Source organism: Antennarius striatus, chromosome 2 (assembly GCF_040054535.1).
Source record: "Antennarius striatus isolate MH-2024 chromosome 2, ASM4005453v1, whole genome shotgun sequence".
Taxonomy (NCBI): Eukaryota; Metazoa; Chordata; class Actinopteri; order Lophiiformes; family Antennariidae; genus Antennarius; species Antennarius striatus.
Genome location: NC_090777.1, coordinates 8,890,644 through 8,898,518, shown reverse-complemented (window position 1 = coordinate 8,898,518; position 7,875 = coordinate 8,890,644).

Below are 7,875 nucleotides of genomic sequence, written 5' to 3'. Positions count from 1 at the left end.
AGCGATGCATTCAAAGTAGGAGAAATACAAATCATTTCCAATAAAAGGGTGAACAAGTCAATCAATTAATAATTGCAATAATGAGAATTAGTGGTTGGGGACCGCTGATCTAGGGGTAACGGGAGACAAAGGCAGGGTTAACGTACCCTGAGGTAAACCTGTGGTTCTGGGTTGCTTTACCCTGAACTTGGAAAAACCAGGGATTTCGGTTTCACAAACGGGTTTCAGGGTTAGTTTTTCTAACCCAGAGTTAGTTGACCCGCAGTTTAACAGACACGACAACTCGTAAAAAAGCCATCATCAATGGAGCCCCAAGTCGACGATTCACCATGACGACGGACGAGACGCGCTCCGCAGTGCTTTACAGCAGTCGGAGTACAGATTTTAATTTCTGAATATGAAGACTTTGAGGACATTTTCAGAAGAAAGAGAACAGCGTTGCAGCTGCAAAGAAGAGCGACATGTCGTGTGAGTGAATTGCTGCTCAAGTCGATGCGTAAGTTTATACGTAGTCCGTTGCACTCACGGTAAAAATATGGAAGTAAACGGCTTCAATAATTGTTTATTAATTTAATTTATTTAGAGCCGATCCAGCAGGGGACAATCGCACGTCAGCAGCTGAGAATGAAGTATAAAAACATCATTCACACAGGTCAGACTTCTGCATCATCTCATTAGGGATCCTCCTCATCCTCGTTGTGTTTGATACTGTACAGTAAGTATAAAGTGGATGTTTGACTATTCAATTGTTTTATTGCCAACATAATGCTCTTTACACGCACATAAATACGCTCTCATCTACTGTATATCAGGTTCTGTTCAATAAGGAAATATATTTTACATTTTATTGTCGTGTAAATAAAACAGTAAATGGACATATGCACGTTACAAAAACAGTTGAGAAGGATATTATTCACACCATTGCGTACACCTATATTATCTAAGAACTGAAATCAAGAGCTGACATGTAGCTCGTTTGATACAGTAATAGCCAAAACTGCTTTAGTTCTTAGATCAGTGGCTGTGGCATTGTACTGCTTATAACCGCTTTAAGGTATTCCAAGTTTTATTTTATGTCTGTTTTAGTCAAATGATACACACAGGAGTTAATAATAAAAAACAAAACAAAAAGAAATTAACAAAAAATAGAAGAAAACACAGGTGGTCTAATATTTTATGTTACTGATTGTTCTCTTCCCATTGCTTCACATTCTGGTGGAATACAGAGTGTGACATTTATCCTCTACTGAAGTATTAACAAATTCTCATCCTTTTTTAACAGATCATGAATGGACAGTAGCAGAAGGGTCCCAACTGCAGACTATCACAGTGAAATAGACACTCAGTGACCACCAGCGGTTCATTCTGTGGAATGCATATGCAACTATGTTTTAATGTCCTACTCATGTATTCCCATCAATCTGCTGAAGAAGTTTATAGAATGTACTTTCCAAAAAATAATAGAAATAGAAGTGGTTTACTAGGACCTCCAGATTAGGAGGACAGATCTGGACATAGAAATACTGGAGCACAAGTTAGAGGTGGGTGATGGTCACAGGTGAATCATGTTAACTATTAGAATGTTAAGTATTGTAACGGTACAAAAATTACTTTGTATTTTTTCAGAAATAAATATGCCCACAGGAAATGTGTATTGTAAGTTTTTATTGCCCGCTGTGATGGTGGTGATGGTGACTCTGAAATGATTCTGGCAGATGGAGTCACTGCTCTGCCGTCCTGGATAGCGGGAATCATCCTGAGGTGTCGCAGGCTCTCTCCTGTAATGTATAGTGGATTCATTAGTCTGGATTACACAATGAAGACAAGTGAATTATTGTGCAAATCCTTAGGTTACTGACCACAATACAGTCTGCTGCTCAGGTAACACCATATATCCAAGAGCTACACATCAGAAATGTAGTCTGCAGCATCACATGATCTGGACAGATGTTCATCTATAATGCAGTCTTCAACATGTTGAAACAATGTTCAGTCTACAAGTAACTTGATGGGGATGTGGTACCATCTGTGCAGCCAATTACATCGGGAAATCCTAAACGAAATTAAAGCTAATAATCCAATGTTGAGGTTGGAGCACAATGTCATTAAGAGAATATCATTTGAAATTCATTTATCAGATTTTTACATCATTCACCTGCAATCCTGTGGAACTCCTCCTTGATGATTCTGAGGGGTTTATCTCCGGGGAAATAGAAAAACTGGGGTAAACGTTTCAAGGCGAGGCGCACTGAGCATCTCTCACATTGTATAGAAAAACTACCGTTTGCAAATAAATAAATAAATCACCGGACCACTACCTACACACAGCACTGCTGCAGATGTGAGGATGGATCAGGTCGTGGATGTGTGTGATGGATTGGGACGTGAATCGTAAGCGATCATAAAGAGAACTGTCTGCATATGACTGGACATCTGAACGACATCTGAAAAAAAAAAAATCTCTGTGAATTAATGCGGGAACTCCATCAAGGGGCTCCTCGTCAAAGGGACATGTCATGTTCACCTCTGAAATACGGAGTTATTTATAAAACCTTACTTCGGTAAAACTCTCCGTCCGACAGAACAAGGAAATGAAGCCGCACGAGCGGCTGTGAAAGGGGGTGGAGTCAGAGAAAACCCTGGGTTTGTGGAATAAAACCTGCTCCCGACCAGGTTATGTTCAGAGAGTCTGTTACTGTGGTAACAAACCCAGAGGTTCAGTTTACCTCGCGTCATGAAACAGGTCAGGGTTACTGCCCTGGTTTTCCCTGATTTCAGGGTTAACTCACCCTGGTTTTCCACTAAACCTGCTTTTTGAACAGTCCCATGTCACGAAGCAGGGGTAACGACCCCCGATCACAACCTGTGGTTCTGGGTTGCTTTACCCTGAACTTGGAAACCCAGGGTTTTCGGTTTCAAAGGCGCTTCACGGGGTTAGTTTTTGTAACCCAGGGTAAATTGACCCGCAGTTTAACAGGTGCGACGCCACTTAAAAAAGCCATTATCAATGGAGCCCAGATTCGACAAGTCACCATGACGACGGACGAGACGCGCTCCGCGTTACTTTACGCAGTTGAAGTGCAGATTGTAATCTACGTGTATGAAGACTTAGAGGACATGTTATGAAAAGAGGAACAGCGTTGCAGCTGTAAAGAAGAGAGAGATGACTTGAGACTACTGCTCAAGTCAATGCGTACGTCTAAACGTAGTCCGTTGGACTCACGGTACAATTACGGAGGTAAACGGCTTGAATAATAGTTTATTAAATTATTTTCTTAGATGCAATCCAGCGGAGGAGAAGCGAACATGCCAACAGCTGAGAACGAAGTTTAAAAAAATTGTTCACACAGGTCAGACTTCTGCATCATCTCGTTAGGGATCCTCTTCCTCATTATAACATAATGACATTGTACAGTAAATAATAGGTGGACTTTCGGCTTTTCAGTTGTTTTATCGTCAACAGAATGTTCTTGTCACACACATTAATGTGCTCTCATCTTTAGGCATTCCATGTTTAATTCTCTGTGTCTTTTAGTCAAATAATACATAATTGATAAAAAGAAAAATGAATTAACAGGAAATTGAAGAAAAGAAAGGTGGCCAAATATTTTCTGTTACCGATTGTTCCTATTGCTTAACATTCTGGTGCAATACAGAGTGACATTTAGCCTCCACTGAAGGATCAACACTTTCTCATCTTTTTTCAACAGAGCAAGCTGGACAGTCCGTCACATCCAATGTACAGATAGATTCTCAGTGAACACCAGCAGTTAATTCAGTTGAATTAATTTCCATCTGTATGTTTTGATGTCCTCCTCATGTATTTCCAGCTATTTGTTAAAGTTTATCAAATTCACTTTCAATGAAATACAGATATCAGATTAAAAAATGGTTTCTTTGGACCTCCAGATTAGGAGGGCAGATTTGAACATACAAATTGTGGAGCACAAATTAGAGGTGGGTGTTGTTCACAAGTGAATCATGTTGAATACTAGAATGTTCACCACTGAAACGATCTAAGAAATGACTTTGTATTTGTAAGTAATAAAGATGACCAAATGAAATGTATATTGTATGTTTTTATTGCCCGCTGTGGTGATGGTGAGTTACACAGACTCTGAAATGATTCTGGCAGATGGAGTCACTGCTCTACCACCCTGGATAGCTGGCAGGTGGACGGGGTCATCATCGGGGTGTTCAGTTTGTGGGGTAGGGTGCTGTTCTCCTCTGATAGCGGCAATACTACTATGAAGAACAGAACTGCATCACAGGTCCTCTCAGGAATCATCCTGAGGTGTCATGGACACTGGAAACGGCCTTTCAGCAGCCTATGGTCATCTCCACCCGGGCTCTCGTCCTGCAGTGAATCCATTTGAAGGTCTGTTGGAGGCCTGGGTTAACAAGGGGTCAGCAGCCTCGGTTGGGCATGGGTAACCCCTGTCCCCCAGAAAACAACCATCAGACTCCTGTGATGGAAAGTAGATTCATTAGAGTGGATTAAACGATGGAGACAAGTGAATTATTGTGCTAATCTTTAGTTAAAGCATTAGTCTGTTGCTCAGGTGAGACTCATCATACACCTGTGAGTCAGGAACCGATCAGGACCGCTCCATCTCCACATCAGTATGCTATGTTTGCTCTGGAGGGTTCTGTTGGGTGTCTGTCTGTTAAAGCTTTTTGAAATGTCTGCTGACGTGATTAGGCGCTATATAAATAAAGATGGAAAATGTAGTTTGCTGCATCACATGTGATCTGGACAGATGTTAGTTTATCTATGATGCAGTCTTTAACGTGTAGAAACAGTAGTCAATGTACTTGTACCTGCATATATTTGCTGTGAATGGACATCCTCTTCACATCATCACCTTCATTATGTGAGGGAGCCTTGATGGGAATGTGGGTACCATCTATGGCAGCAAATTACATTGGGACATCCGAAAGAAATTAATGTTTGGGATTGCAGCACAATATCATTAAGAGAACATACTTTCAAATTAATCAGATTTCTACATCATTCACCTGCGATCCTGTGGAACTCCTCCTTGATGATCCTGACGGTTTTCTCTCCAGGGAAATAGAAAAACTTGGGTAAGAGTTTAAAGGCGAGGTGCACTGAGCATTTCCCACATTATATAGGAAAATTACCGTTTGCAAATAAAAAATGAAAAACTGAACGGAGCGCTACACGCAGCGCTGCTGCAGATGTGACGATGGATGTGTGTGTGTGTTTACTGATCAGTATGATCGGTACCGATCATAAAGAGAACTGTCTGGATATGAGGGGACATCTGAACGCGATGCAAACATATTTAATTCTCTGTGAATGAATGTGGAAACTCCATCAAGGGGCTCCACGTCAAATGGACATGACATGTTCGCCTCTAAAATACCTCTGAAATACGGAGTTATTTATTAAACCTTACTTCGGTCAGACTCTCCGTCCGACAGAACCAGGAAATGAAGCCGCGCAAGCGGCGGTGAAATGGGGCGGAGTCAAAAGAAACCTTGGGTTTGTGGAATAAAACCTGCTCCCGACCAGGTTATGTTCAGAGTCTGTTACGTGAAACAGGCCAGGGTTACTGCTCTAACTCTGGGTTAAGTTACCCCCCTTTGTGAAACCGAGAACTCTGATTTCAGGGTTAACTTACTCTGGGTTTCCACTGCACCTGCTTTGTGACACGGCCCCTCCTCCAGACCAGGCTAGCTTCAGAGTCTGTTACTGTGGTAACAAACCTAGAGGTTTACCTCCTGACACAGGCTAGTTTACTCCTTTGACTGTGGGTTAAGTTACCTCCCTTTGTGACACCGAAAGCCCTGGTTTTCCCTGATTTCAGGGTTAACTTACCCAGGTTTTCCACTAAATCGGCTTTGTGAAACGGACCCATTGTGTTCTGATTCACAGTGCAATTGCTCAGACAGTTAAGTACATCTTTTGTGTCTCCAAGGTAGGCGGGCAGATCCTTCAAAAAGCCTTTCAAAAAGAAATCAACATATTTTAATAAGGGTTCGGTGAGAGAGTGTCGTCCTGAGACAATTGGTCTGAGGGGGGGGTTCTATGGGGTGCTTATGGATTTTTGGGAGGCTGTAAATGATTGGAGTGACAGGATACTGATTGGTCAGAAAGTCATGTTCTTTTTTTGTGATCCAATTTGATTCCAAAGCAACACTCAATAGAATATCAATTTCAGATTTGTATTCATTCAGAGGATTTCTCACAAGTTGTCTGTATGTAGGGCTGTTCAGGTTTTCAAGCATTTTCTGATGATAGTATTCAGTATCCAAGATAAAAACAGCACCTCCTTTGTCAGCAGAACGAATTGTTATTTCTGGATTTTTCTTCAACTCCTCTAGTGCACGACGCTCATATGTTAAGTTTGAATACTTGGGGCCTTTATCTTTCTTTAGCATTTCATCAAGGTCATGTTCCACAAGTTTGTTAAATGTTACAATTACAGGACTTAGATTAGTTGAGGGGCAAAATGATGACTTAATTTTCTCATAACACACGGACATACCGCAATACAAACATTTTCCCGAACAGGTTTGTGCGTCCATCCAACATAAACACCAGGATACAATGTGAATAAAAGGGAGCTCATACCTGAAAAGGGAGTAATTATCTTAAGCATACATGGACACAAACTTTCTCATGTCGGAAGTGTATTAACTGAGGGGAGAAAGAACGGTGTCCCTTAGTGTAGCTCTACGAGCCAATGCTCCCCCTGCTGGAGCCTTCCGGGATTCCTGCTGCTCCAGGTACACTGTCAGCATCAAGAAACAGAATTACTGTATTCAGCCTGCTGCAGCTAACAACATTTAGAACATAGGATACATTCCAACATAGAAATGTAAAGATGTCACTATGTAGAAAACAATACACACCAGACAACCAAACAACCTGCTACTAAACATAATACACATTGCTCCATCCATCACATTGACATGTGCGCTTCTCCCCCGCTGGATTGCATCTAATAAAATAATTTAATAAACTATTATTCAAGTAACGCGGAGCGCGTCTCGTCCGCCATCATGGTGAATCGTCGACTCTGGGCTCCATTGATAATGGCTTTATTTCGAGTTGTCGCGACTGTTAAACTTACTCTGGGTTAGAAGAACAAACCCTGAAACTTGTCTGTGAAACCGTAATCCCTGGTTTTTCCAAGTTCAGGGTAAAGCAACCCAGAACCACAGGTTTACCTCAGGGTATGTTAACCCTGCTTTTGTGAAACGGGCCCCAACACTTAAAATTTGTGTAAAACCGTTGACGGTTGTAGCGTAGATCATTCATTGTGTTTGACTTTATTAGGCAGTATTTACGGTTGTAGAATAGATTATTCATTGAGTTCATAAGATCAAAATAAAATAGTGCTTAGTTAGTGGGACATAGTTTTAACCTTACATACTATTGTTGAATTAGTCAGTCCAATATATGAGGGGCTGTTAGGGACATAATCCAGAATAAAGCTCTCACACACACAACTGAAACGTTCTCACACATACAACTGAAAATTTGCATTAGTGTGTGTACAGACTTTTCAATTTCAGAAGTGTTTGTGCAGACCTCTCAGTAGTGTGTGTGCGGACTTTTCAGTAGTGTGTGTGCAGACTTTTCAGTAGTGTGTGTGCAGACATTTCAGTAGAACTGGAAGGCGTTTCAGTGAAACATTAAGGCATCTCAAAAGAGGAAGTGTGGGGCATTTTCTTCTGCTTAGCATTTTCAGGTCCATGCAGTCTGGATTTACGGTCGGAACTTGAAACATGAAAATGAATCATCATCTCTTTTTTTTCTGTTTATCAGTTCAAACTTGTTATCATAATGTGCAAGGCAATGACGAGGTTGTAGTAAGTTTTTTGACAAGTGCTTTGCGGTGT